The 18351-nt window shown below is 39.3% G+C and overlaps 1 protein-coding gene across 31 annotated transcripts in view; it reads right to left on the reverse strand.

Annotated features, from left to right (window-relative positions):
- Positions 1–18351, reverse strand: part of TCF4 (transcription factor 4) — a 367386-nt gene that overhangs the window by 195527 nt on the left and 153508 nt on the right. Inside the window, exon 1 of one of the 31 annotated variants that reach the window (XM_063699242.1) lies at positions 3632–3701. The exons of 29 other annotated variants lie outside the window; for them this stretch is intronic. The gene's annotated coding sequence lies outside the window, so the exon portion shown is untranslated. Of the gene's footprint in view, positions 1–3631; positions 3702–18351 lie in introns of those variants that run through there. One more of the 31 variants, XM_055368188.2, reaches the window with a different exon arrangement.

Consider the following 18351-nt stretch of genomic DNA (forward strand, 5'->3'; position numbering starts at 1 on the left):
TCCTTATATTTTATTAAGTGCTTTTCAACATACATGCTCAAATGAGCTTCCTCATAATACTGTTATAGGTAGATACCATAACAATTATCATTTATACTTTCATTCTGAATATGAGAAAAAAGGGATACTTGGTGGTTAATTTATTTGCCTTAGAGCACACAGCTATGAAAGAGAAGAGTCACATCTTTTGCCCAGGCCTACCTAAATGTCAGCATTATATTTTGTCATGCCATACTTGAGGAAGTAGGACCATTAAAAAGATACAGTTTTACTTCTGTGCAAGTTTACAGATTATACATTTTTACTTTTTATCTAAGAAAAGTAGCCAAATTTTTTGGTGTTGTGTTAGTGCCCAGTTTGAAGAAGGACACACCTGGCACATAATTACACTTGCCCACACACACACATACATACATATTTATAAAATGTAGCCACATACACCTCAGCACCAACAGAGTGCATTGGGCCATTGTGTACTGTAGATCCTATTTCTGTGTATCCAGATCCACACTTTTATTACTAATTAAAATGTCCAGATGGTAAAATAACACCTGATCCGAGGGGCTTTTAAGTACAGTAATTGTCAATGCTCAACTCCTACCTTGTTAACAAATTGGAAAAATTGGCCTACACTGAGTTTTACACATACTGTTTCCAAACCATCAGTAAAATGTAGCTGAAACTTTAATTATGTGGACAGAAAATGCCTACATTAAACTCAAGAAAAAGATCTGACATTCAAATCATTACCACTGGAAGAAAGCTTATGGACTCCAACAGAAGGAATGTCATATCATAGCAATACAATTGGGTTTTATCAACAAAAAATCTACAGTAGAGGGAAAGAATGACGTTAGAGGTATTCAACATCCAACCATTTCATGAGGCCCTTTCTTTACATCTTTTGTTTTGCAGGTTCACTAAATGATAAACAATTCTTAAAATATATTTTGTCTTGTCAAGTGTTTTTTCATTTTAATGTATGGATTCAGATCTTAATCATAAAGCAAAACCTTTATTATCTTATAGGGTTTTTAAATATACAGATTCCAGAGTGACCCCTGAAATTCAGGTTAGGCAGTGGCTCATGAGTAATATACTTAGGGAAATCACAAATGCTTTTAAAATGTTTAAGCAGTTACTTCCTAATCCTAAGTGGATTCTTTTTTCTCAAGCAAACATTTTTGCAAATATTTAGGTTGCTTTGATACGCAAATGTTCTCCCAAACATTTCCACCAGCCAGCCACTGAAATCTCTCCACAGACCCCAACCAATGGGAAAGTTTGCAAGGGAAATATGAGAAGCGACTGAACGGGAATACTGGCAGGAACACTGGCTTCGCTGCCCACAAACAAATGTTGATTTTGTTGCAACACCTGAAACAAAACATCTGGGTGTCTTAGTGGAACCCCTTCTTTAAAATTCTCAGTCATGGGGCTGTAATTCTCATTGACTGAAGCAGTATCTTCTAGGGAGGGTAACTGATCACCCACAGGTTTCCTATTACAGAGTTCAATAACTCCAGTAAATGTGGCTTGCTGCTGGACAGTGAAAATCCCATCACTTTAAAAAGAAAATGTCCACAGGAATTAACATGTGCAAAACAGGAAACGGAAAAAGCAACAAACAATGCCATGACAAAGGTCCCAAGCCTTACAGGTATAATAAAGGGCAACACTTTCAAAAACGTTTCCCTAGAGGAATACACCAGGGGAGAAGATGTCTCTAAAGTCATCTTTATCATCAGCTCAAGAAATAATTCATGAAAATGAAGGTTTTCTAGAAATAAAAACAAGAAGGTGGCACATTCAAAACTAACTTGTCAACACAGCATGATTACCATTATTATGTGTAAAAACAATCTCCAATACTCCCTTTCCCTTCCACACTCTACTCCAAAAACATCTTCTAAACCCGCTTTTGGAAATAATGGGATTCCTTGATCATGGGACAACGAATCACCCTGAAGTTTTTCTCCAGTTTACTCAGTCACATAAGCCACCAGAGGCTAACCACACTGACAACAAAAGCAAGTCCCAGGATTCCGGGGGCTAATACCATGCTAGGCATTACTTGGGAAGTTATGAGTTGGTATACATCTGTGAATTTGGTGGGAGGAGAAAACTAACAGTAAATTTATCAAAGCCAGTGGAACGTTCAGCGTTATAAAATTACAAGGATCTGCTTCTCGGCGACTAACCTGCTTTTTCACTTCTGCCATCGCTTCCTCATTTACACATATTAGAAGCCGGTCAAAGATTTCATTAGATGTGGTTTTGACAATAACAGCAAAGTGCCTAAAGCCACAGATTTTAAATGAGCCCCAAATTCAGATTTGGGGGAAAAAAGAACCAATCACAGCAGGAAGCGCTTTAAAAGAAAAAAAAAAAAAGAAACATTATCTTGAGCAGTTATTCTGCACTTAGTTGTACTGTGTGGAAAGAAAGTAAAAAAGCTCTATAAAATGTCAGAATTAACCTATCGTTTCAGATTGCTTACAGGTGAAATTCTACCATCTGGATGGGCAGTTTGCCCACACAAAAAAAGAAATAAACTAAAAGGAAAAAAAAAAAGTAAAACCTTCTTTTGCCTGCTATTTTACCACAATAGATTTTACAGGAGAGAGGACAGAGCCACCCTAATCTTTAGACATGGACACACACACATTTACACACATGCCTGTGTACACACACACAGGTTCATGTACAAACTGTGACAAAATAAAAGTTGGAAGAAGCAAGAGATTGAAATAAAATTCTGTTTCTTGGAACCCCAAGAGTTTAACAAGGAATGAAACCTAGTCATTCTTAATCGCATACAAGGGAAAAAAGATTTATTTTAAAATTTTCGTGAAATAACTGATGATTCTTTCTGTTTTACTGAAATACTCTAAAAAATAAGGCCCCGCATATCAAAGTTTCTCTCTTCCCTTAACAAGGCGTATTATAATCTTTATTTATGCTGGGCTAGCAACTTTGGGAATTACAATTTAACTTTAAATAAACAGGAAACTGCATCTTAGGAACTCCCAGAAGTCATTTTATTCATCTGAGAGTGAAAATGCTTATAAACGTTATAATTTATAAAGAAATACACTTCTATTTTCCCTTTTTCTTAATCATTATACAAACCTTTTATTAAAACATCTGCCTCAGCAAAAAGACCAGTTTTAATAATCATCATTTTTTAACCTAAAGATCAAATAGAAAATGAAGTCAGACTCTGTTTAAGTTTTTCTTTCTAACCTTGAGGGCCAGATAGAACTTTCAGTTTAACTTCAGGCTTGTCTGTCAAACATGGTACCAGGTTGGCATGAAGTGTATATTTGCCAACCTAAAGTTCCACATTTTGAAAGCAGCACACAGAGGCTTTCATAAATTAATAGCTCTCTGTGTTAAATATTTGTCGATATCTCTGCTCTGGGGTTTCTGGGTTTCCATTTTGATTGCAGAGTGTCTCCTAAAATTACATTTGAAGAACAACACTAAACCAGAAGTGTTGAGTGAGAGAATTATGGGCACATTCTCAAACTCTTACACTAAACCACAAAGGGAATAGATTAAAAAGAAAAAGCACACACACAAAAAAACCCCACTATCATCCAAAAAAAAAAAAAAAAAAAAAACCCACCCTGAATAGAGAAATCGAATACTTGCTTTTCTTTCGACCTTATGGGTAGCACGCCGAGGGAGGCACCAGAAGATCTAAGCCCAAATACGTGATGAAGAGTCGCCAAAAAGCATGTGGATGAATAAACTGTTGTGGCGTGAATCTGCCAGCCAGAGGACAGAACACAACATGCTGGGGCTTGGCTGTCCTAACATGTTTTACTATGTACATTTAAATAGTCTTGAAAGGGAAAAGGAAAGAAGGGAAAAGGTGGAGGGTTTTGGGGTTTTTTTTTAATATTAAAAAAAAGTTTGCCAGAAATTCTCATACTTGGGTCACAAATAAAAGTACTTTCCTATTATTAAAAAAAAGAGAATCTAGTTCTTAGGCTAACACTCATCACATGTTTCCTATGATGGAAATTTAGGGGGGTGGTTTAAAGAGTTAAAGACTCCCTACCATTAATTTGCATCTGGTGCTTTTAGTGTGTGTGTGTGTTTTTTTCTTCCCTGAAAAGTTGGCAGAGCCGCCGATTTTCCATAATGCAAGCATTTGGGAATTGTGAGCGGAATGAAACCGATCCAATCTCCTGACTGCGACATGAATTTTCATTAATTACAACCTTGTCAGCAAAAGCATTATCAAAGCTGAATATGAAAATGCTAATGAGTCCTCATTTGCATATTTTTCTTTGTTGGAATGTCATTAATTATTACATTTTATGATGATGAATGCAGCTGTCGAAGCTCTCCGATGCATAATTAGCCATCAGAATGCCAGGAGCCGATCAGCATTTTTGGGTGAAAAAAAACAAATTTCACTTCCACTCTCCCCCAACCCAACACCACCAAACACACACACACACACGCACATGCTCACACACACACACGCACACACAGACTCGGAGCCCTGATGATGACAGTCCTGAGGCCGGACTTTGGGGGAAGTTGAAAAGGGCTAGGTTAAAGCAAATTTATTTTTGCCTTAAAATTATTTTGTTTTTAGGCGATAACGGTCTTATACAATAGAAGCAGTTCTTAATAAAAAAAATCGTTATTCCAGCTTAATTAATGCCACGCTTAATTATAACACCATGATGTCAGCGGTTTTAATTAAGTATTGGCTCCGTTACAAAAAAAATCCTCACTGCAGTAAGAGTCACAATACACAGAGTTGTGCAAATCATTTCTGCGATATTTTGGTCTTCCGTGGTTCACGAACTATTCAGATATTAACAGGCAGCATTAAAACTCCACGCACACATGCGTGCGCAGGAGAGGCACACGCGCGCACACACACACACACACACAATCAAGCAAAGGGGAAAAACCGTACTTTCCTACTACATTACTTGGACAGACTTTAGAGCTTACCTACTTGACCACTTTTTTGAGCTAAAGTGTAAGTGAAGATGACAAAACATAGCTCATCCTCTCTCAGCCTCTGGGAACGGTGTTTATAAGTAAAAAAAGAAAAACAACACAGAGCAGATGGGACCATTACACATGACCAAACCAATCAATCACAGATGAAGGGCCCAGGTGCAGCGCAGCCGTGCAACAACGCACCATTTCACAGTCTGTCAGACACACACACACGGTCGTCCATGAGTGACCCTCCTCAGCTCCCCCCGGACCTCATCTGGGGCGCTGCGCCCCTCTCGCCTGCCTACACTCCAACTGACGTCTTCATAATCGCCCTGTCTTTCTATCTGCTTTGGCTCCTGTAAAGAGAGGAGGATGGAAGGGGTGGTGACTGGGGGGAAGGGGGGATGGGAGGGGAGATGAGGACAGGGGCTCACATCATTGTCACTTATGAGGAGTCCGGTCTTCCTCCTTCTGCCATCCCCATGGCCCCTCCCTCTCCAACCACCATCAGAATCGCTTCTCTAACCATCATTACGCTCATTAATTTTTAAGGGTGACTGCTTGGCTGCGGCACCCCAACTGTCTGCCATTAGAAATAGAAATTTTGTGTGTGAGTTTCTTGCCTGTGAGGAAAAAAGATGTGTGTCACTTGACAAAGTCATGATTAGATAGAAATGTTAGAAATTAATTAATTGGAAGTGGGTAGGAAGACTTTTCTTAGCCCCCTCCAGATTAGTTAACATGAGACTCTAGTTACCCACAAGCTTCCAAGGAATCAGCTCTGTCTCAAGATTTTGTGTCTTAAATAAATTCCACGGCCTTTGGCATCCTATATCACAAACTCATCCAGGAATCACTGAACCCAAATGAAATTGTACATTTGTAAGGGTCACAAGCTTACACTGGCAACATAACTGAAACACCAACTTAAACACAAAGTTAGGGACAGGCTCCCTGCTTTAAACTCAGAATTCCTAACTCACAGCCTAACTTTCTATGGCTTTCAGCTTTCCTTTCTTTAAAACAAAACAAACAAAAAGCACAAAAATATCAAACAACAACTAAGGGGGGAGCAGAGAAAGACAGTAATCAATAGAATCAAAAGGATAATACACAGCACTGAGGCCCACCTACCCCATTTGAAAAAAAACTTCATCACACCACATCAGAAAAAAGTAGATGGGTTTTATTGATCCAATGAATTATTTAATCATGTCTTCTTCCTTAAGTCTAGGTAATTTATAACAGTTTTTGAGATCTTTTGATACAGTACAAATATTATAAAGAATCAACTCTATTTACTCAAAATATTGAAAATGGATACTTTCCCCAGCTTTAGGAGATGCCTGATCATCCGAAGAGTGATTGAATGTTCTCGACAATTTATAATTTATTTTGCCTATTTAGAGATGAGAAGGAGTTTAGGAAAGCACTCAAACCCTCCAAAGAACAACTATATGACTGCAAAATAGCTTAAAGGATTTATGTCCCAAAATGCTCATGACATTTTAGGCATTACTGAAAATTTACACTAAGAACAAGAAAAAGTTTAATCAAAATAGACCACACAATCCAGCCACTTTAAGGATTAAGTCAAGTTGTCATTTATGTGAAGCTTCATGTAATGGTGGAAAAAATGAAATAGAGTACAGGCTAAGTTGGGTGAGAAAGTGTCCTACCTAAAATCTGCATGCCATTCCATTTACAGGCAAAGGCAATTTTACAGAACACTAGGCAGATTGGATTCGTTGAAATGAAAGCTTTGTCTCTTAGCATGGGCCCTATCATCAATTCAAACATGTTCTCAGAATGGTTTGATGATGCACTTGTTTTTGGCTTTTTTTTTTCTTTTGAGGATTCAGTATGCTTCCCCCAGCTCTTCACCAATGAATTTGTCCTTTGGAAACTTTTAAGTATTGAATGAATCTTTCCATTCTCCAATGGATCCTATAATTTTTATGCTTAGTCCTTGTTAGCAAGGAACCTCATATCTGAAGTCAAGGAAAAAAAAAAACAGAAAACATATTAACATCTTCCATAGCTATGTAGGAAGGGATCACCTTGTGTTTTGAATGAGTATATCTTTTCCTCAAGGAACAGACTCTACACATTTGCATTAATAAATTTCTATTTTCAAGTTCAATAGAAATTGCAGTACAAAAAGCAGATGTGTACGTTGGGCTCTTTCAAATTAAATTTCCAAAAGCAGAGCCTATTCTAGCTCAAGATCAAAGGAACTAAAACACGATCTCCTCCCCCCTTCCAATATAATTACAGAGATTTCATTTCTTTTGTTACAATGAGCACAACAGGTAAATCTTAAACCTGAGGGATAATGATCAGGTGCTACAGCTCAGCTTTGCTGGGTTGCTCAATCGCTCTGCTCAGTGCCCCTGCTGTTTAAACTACCACTCTACAGGAAGATGGGAAATGCCTAGTGCTCTACTTTATTCTTGGAGATTTGTTTCCTTTTCCACATCAAGACTACGCAGAATAGCTCTGAGATGGATACAACCCATTTTACAGCGGACTTGTTTCTAAAGAAGGGACATGTCCATCCTAAAACACAAACCAAGAAAAAAAATTATATATATATATATATATATACACACACACACACACACACATATATTTTCATATGTGTCTTTTATTGGTAGGCTACCTAAAAACCCTTTTGGAAGGATATGGGGTATAAATAATAAATAAGTGAGAACTGACATGGTTGTGAAATGTCATATCCTGGCAGTCCTATAAAAGGACAAGACCCTAGGGAGGCAGAAGAAAGAGATGCAGCCACAGATCATCCAAAACTGAGGTTCCACAGAAAATCTGTTCCACTTCAGAATGATTAGCATCATCTACTTCTTTGGGGAAGACAGGTGAAGAGAGAACCAAATTTAAGTCAATACCCACAAAAAGAGTGAACTTTGGGCAAGCACACCCTCTAGGCTTAAACATCCTTGAGAGCAACTGCATTCTACATTTGTATTTCCATCTCCCTTTTAAAATTCCTGGTACCTCATTTCATCCTTTGCTGCCCATAGGCATCTGTTCCCCTCTAATTATTTGCCATTTAGAAAAACTCTGCGTAAATTCCTTGTGCATCTGTCCCTTGCTTAGTGTATATTTGTGATGTTTCAATATGGTGCTTGATTTTAGAGCAGCCTTGCATGTAAGTACAAAAACTTTTCCAACCCAGAAAAATATTTCAATACCCTCTCCCCTAAAGAGTATGCACAAAGTAAATTAAACACTACCAGTATTTTATAAAATAAATATGTACTTCTATAAATATCATACTAATATACAAACATATACAAACACAGACAAAGACACAAACACAGACACACAAAGACACACACACACACAAACACACTCCTCAAAGCTCCTAGTGTGTCTACCAACCAGTGTCGTCACAGTATAAATTCCAGTAACAATGTTCTTTCCCAAAATACAGTCTTTTACTTTTTAAGGAGCTAAGGTTTCCTAGTTCCTGAATTATTTTTTGGTCATAGATGAAATAAAACACTATTTTGCATGAAGATATCATTTCAAGGGTATCTACCTCTTAAGAATATAAGGGGGAAAAAAACTTTAAAAACCAGACAGTTCAATAGCATCAAAAACCCCAAATCCAACAGGTTTAATTATTTCCTATATCTCCTCTACACACCCTTCCTTCTCCTTGCCCATTCCTTCGTTCTTCCAGCTTCTTTTCCCTTTTCCATACTCCATTCCTTAAAGAAGAGGTACTGGATGAGGGGAAAACATTGGAAGGGGAGCCTGGAAATGTGGCTTCTAAATTTCAGTTCTGCCAATAGCTAGCTGAATGAGTGTCCGTTTTCTCATCTGAATTAGAGTAAATGATTCCTCAGCTCCCTTGAGAAATAGTTACTATTAACTACATTAATAATAAGAATAATGATTTTCCCCATGCCAAACACTTTGCAGTGTAGTGAGATGATTAGCAAAGTGGATCTGAGAGTCAAACCGCCTGGGTTTGAATCCTAGCTCCAACCATCATCCCTGCTTCCAATGAACTGAGAACCCTGGCAAGTTACTGAATATCTTGATACCTCCATCTTCTCATCAATGAAATAGGACTAGGAATAACATCTACATCACGCTATTGTTGTGAGGAACAAGTAAGTGAAGACACTGAACGCCCTCAACATTTGTATTCATTCCTTCTCATCTGTCTCCACCCACAATGAAAGTTTACAGAAAAGGGAGTATCTTATGTTCACCACTATATTCACATAACCTAAAATAGTACCTGCTATTTGTATGGAATTGGTAAGTAAAAAACTGTTCAGCGAATGAATGAATAAATGAACAGACCAAGAAACGTGTTTTGTTCATCATGAGAACCAATGATTTTAAGACTAAATACTTAACTAGGTGTAATTTACATGGGATTTTGCATGACCTCTGTCTTCAGGAAACTGATAATTTATTACGTGAATGAAAAGTGCAAACAACTATAAACAATAGAGAAAAATCACATTAGAAGTACATAAAAGAAATACTTTGCCAAGTCAGATGAAAGACAACTCAACTCTGAGGGATGGAAAGTCAGTTCCTATTCCATGATTCCACCAAGAAAACTCTCTGAAAATGTCAACAGTGACCACTAAAGTAGTTAAAGCCAAGAGACACTGTTGAGTACTCATCTTCCTTGATGACCAAAAAAGACACACCCATCCCCTCCTTCTTAAAAAACTATGCTTAGCATAGCTTCTATAACATCACATTTCCCTTCTCTCCCAGTCCCTGGCATGCTCTTTTGTTCTCAATTGAATGTCTTTAAATCTTGAAAATCCTTCTACTGCTAGGCTCAAGGCCCACCTGTTACTCAGGACTCCATAAGCAATCTCATACCATCAACTGGCATCTCTACAAACAGCTCTTCAACTGCAGACTCTCCACTCAGACATCTCTGATCTGCACACCCTTAAATTCAACTGTCTACTTCATGTCTTCACTTGACTGGTTAAAGGTACCTCAAAATTAACACCAAACTCATGATCTTCTCCTTTCGACCTACACATTTTCTAACGTTCCTGGGGTTTTACAGAAACTAAAGAAGAAATGAGGTTACATTTGTTAAGAATCTCCTATTTCTTAGCTTCTCTGCTAGATGCATGCATCTTATTTAATTTTCATTACTATGCTCTGAGATATCATTATCTTCATTTTTAAGAGTATTAAAGCTCAGATAAACCACCTCCATTTCATCACAGAGCATGGATTTCAGGCTACATAGCTCAAAATTAAGAGGATAAACAATGTTTGGTGTCAAAAAACAATCTTAATCTCTTAGTTGGAGCCTTATTGCCTTGAAGGGGTTGTCACACGGTAAGCCTCCTGACTCTTACTGGAGAGAGATTTTGGTGAACTGATGAGAGGTCTACTCTGGAGAAGGAGGAGAAGATATATAACATCTTAATAGAGCAAAACAGACAATAAAAAAGAGAAAAGTTACAGAAAATAAATATAAGTGGGAAAAAAACTAATTAAGCAAAACTGTAAAAACCGAGCATATTAAATATATTTTGTCAATGAAAAGTTACAATGATGCAAATTTTTTTAATGCATAAATATATTCATAGCAAATATAGGAAAAAAGAACCATCAAAGGCCCACAGACGGCATATAAGTGAAATGAACCCTTAGCAGGGTTGTCTAAAGTGAAAAAACCTCACCTAGTAGTTGAATCTCTCTGGCCAGGGCCCTGGGCCATCCACACAACACCAGGACCAGAAATTTCATGGAGTCTTCTCCTCTATTCTCCTTTGTGGGTCCCCGCAGAAGTTCCAAGTCCTGCCACGTTTTTGCCCAACATGAATGACTATACTTCACACCTGGCTTAGGACAAAACATGTTCCCTTCCCATGTACTAGGTGAAATATCAGACTCTGGGATTGCTCTCACTCAAGAAGAAACTTCCATCTCTTCCATGAGAACTCCTAAAAATCCCATTTGGGGCCGAGCGCGATGGCTCACGCCTGTAATCCCAGCACTTTGAGAGGCCAAGACCAGCGGATCACAAGGTCAGGAGATCAAGACCATCTGGCTAACACGGTGAAACCCCATCTCTACTAAAAATACAAAAAATTAGCCGGGCATGGTGGCGGGCGCCTGTGGTCCCAGCTACTCGGGAGGCTGAGGCAGGAGAATGGCGTGAACCCGGGAGGCGGAGCTTGCGATGAGCCAAGATGGCACCACTGCACTCCAGCTTGGGGGACAGAGCAAGACTCCATCTCAAAAAAAAAACAACAACAACAAAAAAAAACAATTTGGTCAGTTCATCAGTGAGTCCTCATCAATCCAGGTGACTTGCTCCCCACCTCCAAATCTTTAAGATTCCACTATTTAGGTCTTGACATGATCTATCAGAAACTATCACAGTTTGGCTTACTCAGCTATTCACAGACACGTAATGGTTGCCTGTCTCCTTGGAGTGAGGACCTCTGTGATTGGAATTCCCCTTTTTGCATATGGACGACTGGGGGTTACCAGACAGAGGAAACTAGACATGTTGACGTTAAATGTTACGTGGTATTTTTTTTAATATAATATTAATATTAGAACATTCATCTCTCTGTATTCACAGCTTCAGATCTTTGATGTCTCCAGCTGTCAGGGAAAAATACTTTTCTGGCAGAGGGAAAAGTAGATCAGGCACTCTTATCTCTATCAATCACAAACAGATCCCGTTGCATTTTCTAGCTCACTGGAGAGAATTTCTCCCTTCCAGTACTTGCCATGCCATACAAACTATGATTTGTAACAGGAAAGGACCCTGAGTAAGTGGGGGGAGGCAGAATGGATAAAAGGCTGTTCACCTTTTAGCTCTCATCCAGAGGCCACAACCCTGGCAAAGCCAATAATTTCCAAGTTTTCCACCAGCAAACTGGAAGAGGCAGATTTTTAGAGCACAAACAATTGCATTTGGGCTCCCAATGTAAAAATGACACTTGCAAGCCACACAAACCTCCAGAGCAGATGCCCTACTGAAGATACATGGGTGACCCAAGATCACGCAGCTACTGAGCAATGACATTACGGAATCAAACCCCACTGGGACTCCAGATTCCCAGCTCTTCCCATGCCTGCACTTATGAAGACAGAAGCAGAAAGCAGGGGAAAAAAAAAAAAAGAGTAGTGAGCGAAACAGAAGGCAAGTTAGACGTTTTTAACATTGTGGATGTTGAGGGAGACAGGTTTTCAAAGACAAAACGAACAGGGCTAGAAAAAAATCATGGAATTTGCTGTGCCACTCTAGGAGATGCCAAACTGCCTTGGAAACTAAGTAGTTTTTTGGGAAAGTTGCTGGAATATATCATACTGAGGTATTGACACATAGGCCTGAAGTGGGTCCCAACTTTCACATCATCCCAGGAGATTTGAAGTAAGTGATCACATTTCACCAAGAAACCACACTTTGATAATCACTGCCAGAGAAGAGAGGATCCATTTGCACATTTTGAAGCAAAGGGAAAAGGAGTCAGGGGAAAGACAGATGATGAAAGAAAATAGAGTTATGAAAAGAAAGGTCCCAGGAGACACAAGTTAGAAGAAGCTGAAAGATGCAAATGCAGAGGGTTGTCAAGAGAATAAAAACGAAGCACATTTTCTTCTAAGACATGGGGGAAAAAGGAGCCAGTTGGAGTTTAGTTGCTGCTCTTCTAAGATCACCTACCTCAAATCAAGGAACACATCTGAGAAACCTGACATCTCATCCAAATTTTTGGAACCCCTACATCCCATTGATTCCACCTTCTTTCTTGTTTTTTGTGTTTTCAGACGGAGTTTTGCTCTTGTTGCCCAGGCTAGAGTGCAATGGGGCGATCTCGGCTCACTGCAACCTCCGCCTTCCGGGTTCAAGCGATTCTCTCGCCTCAGCCTCCCGAGTAGCTGGGATTACAGGCACCTGCCACCAAGCCCAGCTAATTTTTGTATTTTTATTAGAGACGGGGTTTCACCACGTTGGCCAAGCTGGTCTTGAACTCCTGACCTCAGGTGATCCGCCCGCCTCAGCCTCCAAAAGTGCTGGGATTACAGTTGTGAACCACCGTGGCCGGCCTCCACTTTCTTCCTTACTTCTCTCCTTCTCTGAGGACTACCTGACCCATGCAGGGCTTTGTATTTCTGACTGAATGGTGAAGACTTGGAGTAAACAAGATGGCGGCAGGCGGTGATGAGAAAGAAAGATGAGTTGGACCCAGGTCAGGAGAGGAGATGAAGCGTTAAGACTGCAGGTGCTGGTGGTATCTCTCAAGATCCAGTGTTTCTTCGATTTCAATAAATTTTACTGTGACACAAACTGGGTTTCAAAATCACTCATGGAAAACGAGATAACTAATGTCGGGGGGGTCTTCCAAAGAAATGGCAACTAGAGAAGCAAGAGGACATAGGGAGCTACCAAAAGGCGGTGCACGGATATCTCTGAAAGTCAACACTGTGAAAGGCACAGTGCAATGGGAAATTTAGGTTTTCAGCATTTAAAAATGATAATCTGGGCTGGGCAAGGTGGCTCATGCCTGTAATCCCAGCACTTTGGGGGGCCAAGGTGGATGGATCACTTGAAGTCAGGAGTTCGAGACCAGCCTGGTAAACATGGCGAAACCCTGTCTCTACCAAAATATACAAAAATTAGCTGGGCCTGCTGGCACATGCCTGTAGTCCCAGCCACTTGGGTGGCTGAGGCAGCAGAATCACTTGAACCCAGGAGGCGGAGGCTGCAGTGGGCCAAGATCATGCCACTGCATTCCAGCCTGGGTAACAGAGTGAGACTCTCTCTCAAAAATAAATAAATAAATAAATATGATAATCTTCCTTTGCAGCGCTGAACAGAGATTTGTACTTATTCATCCTCTTCATGAGGTAAGTAGCAGGGAGGAAGGAGAAAACCTAGCCCCACTGAAGACTTACTGTGCTTCAAATCTTACACTGGGCGCTTTACCCTATACAACCTTGTGAGGTTGGCCTTGTTATCTCCATCCCACACACACAAAAAAGGAGACTGGGGAGTTTAAGTGCTTGAGCCAGGATGCAAACTCACATGTCAGTGAGTGTGGAAACAGAGTCTCCCAAAAAGTAAACAAACTAGATTCATCATCTGTCAGAGAAACTCACTCCTCTACTCGCCCCTCTCCACTGAACATACATGCTACACCGATTCTACTTTAATTCTGATTCTCTAAATTGCTTCTAAGTGCTTTCCTAATATTTTGCTCAAATTTGTGAAAGATTGTAAACTACTATGGGTGTAAACACTGACCTGAATTCCACAGAGGAGTCTAATTCCAGGCCAGCAGTGTACTTGGCAAATACAAGTCCTCACCAGATGCACATATTTCTATTAATAAAGCAACAGGTCTACACTCATCAGCCTCACTTATCACTTATTAAAAAATAATGATGACAATATTTTCCCTTGATTTTGTGACCTGTAATGATGCTTCTTGTAAGGTCTTTTTAAAAAGATTCTTGCTGTGGTTTAGCAGTGTGCTGAAATACATGTTTTTAAAAAAGAAAAGTAAAAAAAGTGCAGTAGTGAATTCAGTAGTCATATCATCTCCATAACTTATATTTACATCTAATACTTCTAACCTGTCACATCTACCTGTGTTGCCCACCAGAGAAATAAAGTCTGATGGTTAAGAACACACGTTGCAGAGTCTGGCAGAACTGTGTGCTAAGCCCAAAACATACCAGTGACCAAGAGTGGGTCCTCCATCTGGATTATTTTAACCTTTCTGTCCCTCCTACCTTCCTTATGGGTAAAATGCAGATAACAAATACTCCTCACAAAGAGTTGCTATTAGATAAAATTTGCAAAGAGCAGCACAGTGTTTGGCACATAGATAACTAGCAGCTACTGTTTTCAGATTAGGATAATATCAATAAACATGTATGGGCTTTAGCAATAAACATTACAGACACTGGTGGACAAAAGTGACTATCACTATTTACAATTTAGCATTAATGGACCACGGATTTACTTTGCTGTTATGTGGACAAGTAAGCTTTATATTTGTACCACAGATACAAAGACCAGACATTGATCTGGACTGTTTTGAAAATACATGCCTCTGGTGATACGGGCTGAGAGACCAGAGAGCCAGGAGATCAAATGCCTCGCCAAATATACCCAACTGTGTGTGCTGCTGATGACAGCAATGTCTATGCAAGAGGCGGCACACGTTTTCAACTTTACATATTTGCATTATGTTACGAGGGAAACTATATCACATTAGTGGCTCCCCAGGCTTTTCACTTTTGCTATTCTATTTTAGTTCCAAGCAAGCTTCCTTGGTTTTATGAGCTCTTCTCTCTGCACCTTTCTCCCTGCTTGTGTCCCTTATGTGCCCAATCATCCATGTGCACAACACTGACAGAGCCATTTCCTCTTCAGCTGTTACCCTTGAGTAGTTTTCCAGTCCTTTGTAGGCTAACACTTTAAGGCATAATTCCTACCCACTTGCAACTTTTATTCTAAAGGAAATAAAACAAATCAGCCTAAGATTGCCAGAGTAAAACAATTTTTTCAAATGCTTGTCATACACAAAATAGTCTCATTCAATGGTCTTAATGTATAGGGCAAATAAACGAAAGCAAATCTTCTCTACTCACTATGCTCAACTATATTTCTCCTTTTGCTTCTATGCACTGACTTCTAGTATCCTCTGCTCTTTATTAATTCTGCCAAAAAAAGTGTTCATTGTAATAAAAACTCCTTATTTACAATAATTCATCTTGAGTGACAAGCAAATGTCTACTTCAATCACTATGTAGAATTTTTTTGTTTGCTTGTCTGCATGATAAAATCTTGAGATGTTTCTGTTATTGTGATATTGTTCAAAACTTCAAGGAAGAATTCTGGTTCTGGTAATGTGTTTTCAAACAGGAATACAGGACATTCTTTTTTTTTTTTTTTTTTTTTTTTGAGATGGAGTCTCGCTGTGTTGCCGAGGCTAGAGTGCAGTGGCGTGATCTCGGCTCACTGCAAGCTCCGCCTCCCAGGTTCACGCCATTCTCCTGCCTCAGCCTCCCAAGTAGCTGGGACTACAGGCACCCGCCACCATGCCCGGCTAATTTTTTTTCTTTTTTTTTTTTGGTATTTTTAGTAGAGACGGGGTTTCACCGTGTTAGCCAGGATGGTCTCAATCTCCTGACCTCATGATCTGCCCGCCTCAGCCTCCCAAAGTGCTGGGATTACAGGCATGAGCCACCGTGCCCGGCCAGGAATACAGGACATTCTGATCACCTCTCAAGTATTCGTGTGTGTGTGTGTGTGTGCGTGTGTGTGTGTGTGTGTGTGTGTGCGTGTGTGTGTGTGTGTGTGTGTGTGTGTGTGTGCGTGTGTGTGTGTGTGTGTGTGTGTATTTTAATTTTTGTAGGTACATAGTGGGTATATATGAGGTATATGAGATATTTTCATATAGGTTTATAATGTGTAATAATCATATATGGGTAAATGGAGTACCCATCAACTCAAGCATTTATCCTTTATGTTACAAACAATACAATTATACTCTTTCAGTTATTTTTAAATGTATTATTAAATTATTATTGATTATAATCACCCTGTTGTGCCATCAAATACTAGATTTTATTCATTCTTCCAACTCTTTTTTGGTAGCCATTAAGGTCAGGTATTCTTATTTAACAAATAAACCTTCTACTCTTAAGTTCTACTCTGGTGAACTTGAAATACTGATTGCATTAAACTGCAGCGCCTTCTCTCAAATGTGGTTTGCTTGCTTGCTTAGCCCAATGCCTGATGCAATGTGAGTGAGCAATAAATATAAATTATAGGCAACCTTCAACTTTACCTGTAAATATGTTGAGTTAAGAATAAGTCTATCTGTAGTTATCAGCTGAGGACTGGAAATGATTGCAAACTTATTTTTATTAAATAGTCTTAGATTTGGCTCCATGATATTGGCAAATGCTGAGTCTGTAACCATTTGGACTACACATACTTCTGGCCCATTTTCAAAACCACTAGTGCCATGTTTACTGTTTGTCTCTTCCCCACTTGAATAAAAGCTCCACAAGGGCAGGCATTATTTTCTGCCTTGTTTCCTGAAGCCAAGTGCCTGACACATAGTGCTGAGTATGTATTTGCAGAATGAATGATAAACACTGAACATGGCTTGTACAGCCCTTCATGAGCTGGCTCTCATGTTCATGTAGAGCCTACTCCTCATACCCTTCCTCTTCCAGTGATGGGAAGGAGATGCACAGTCCTCTCTCTACTTGTAGCCTTCTTTAGATCTGGCTGCCCATGACTCAAACACGCCTCCATCCATTCCCATGCCAGCTCCCTCTGGCTGGCTGTTTTCCTGATCACTCAGATCTGAACTTTAATGTCAACTTCCCTGACTTTCTCTGTGCTATGTCCCTCCCTGTAAGGAGCTCCCACAGGACCCTATATTTCTCTTGGCCTGTTCACTACATCCTGTGTCTTACAGCAGACAAAAAGCAACTCCAAGTATGTGGTGATAAAGGGTGTATCTCCAACACCAAGCTGTGCAAGTATGTGACACAAGTCTGATGCTCAATAAGCATCTGAGGAATAGACTTAATGAATGACTCAATACTATCTATGAAAGAATCATAAGAAGCACCTATCTACATCCAGAAAAACTGACAGTAATCACTACACGATACAAGTCAAATAAGCTTACAAACAACATTACTTAAAATCCAATTATGCAATATGTTTTGAGTCTTTCCAAAAGTTATGGGTATTCTTGAACCATTAATAGTGAGATATGCCTTCAAATAAACCACCAATCAAGATTCTGTGATTAGAAAAAAGTTCCTGGGTAAAGAAATGGTTATTAACATCCAGAGAAATAATTTTATATGACTAATAATTTAACTACTTTATTCATTAAAATAAAACAGCTTTAAGTCCCCGTAAAGGTTACATTTTCAACTTCCCCAAAATTCTCAATAAAAGCAGGTTTTAAAAATTTCAATGGTAAAATGGTATTCTATGATGTAAGAAAACAAGTAAATAAAATTTCTAAATTCCATACATTTTCTTTCTGTTTGGGCCACATATTACAAGACACAGAGGAGACATTAACTGATTTTCTCTCTGCATCTTAATTTTCTTAAATATACAGAATTCAACATAAGCACAATTAAGCGAAATGAAAGATATATGAAATCTAAGAGGTGAAGGTCTACCACCACAGCCAAAATGTTAGCCGGGGACCTCATAGGAGCCTATGAAATTGCAGTGCTGAGCAGCCTGAGGTCAGGTCTGTATCCAGAATGTGAACAAAACATTACCTGTATGCGAAAAACCCACACAGACAAAAACAGTTTTATTATTCCAAAGGTCACTGG

This window comes from Gorilla gorilla, chromosome 17 (assembly GCF_029281585.2).
Source record: "Gorilla gorilla gorilla isolate KB3781 chromosome 17, NHGRI_mGorGor1-v2.1_pri, whole genome shotgun sequence".
Classification (NCBI taxonomy): domain Eukaryota; kingdom Metazoa; phylum Chordata; class Mammalia; order Primates; family Hominidae; genus Gorilla; species Gorilla gorilla.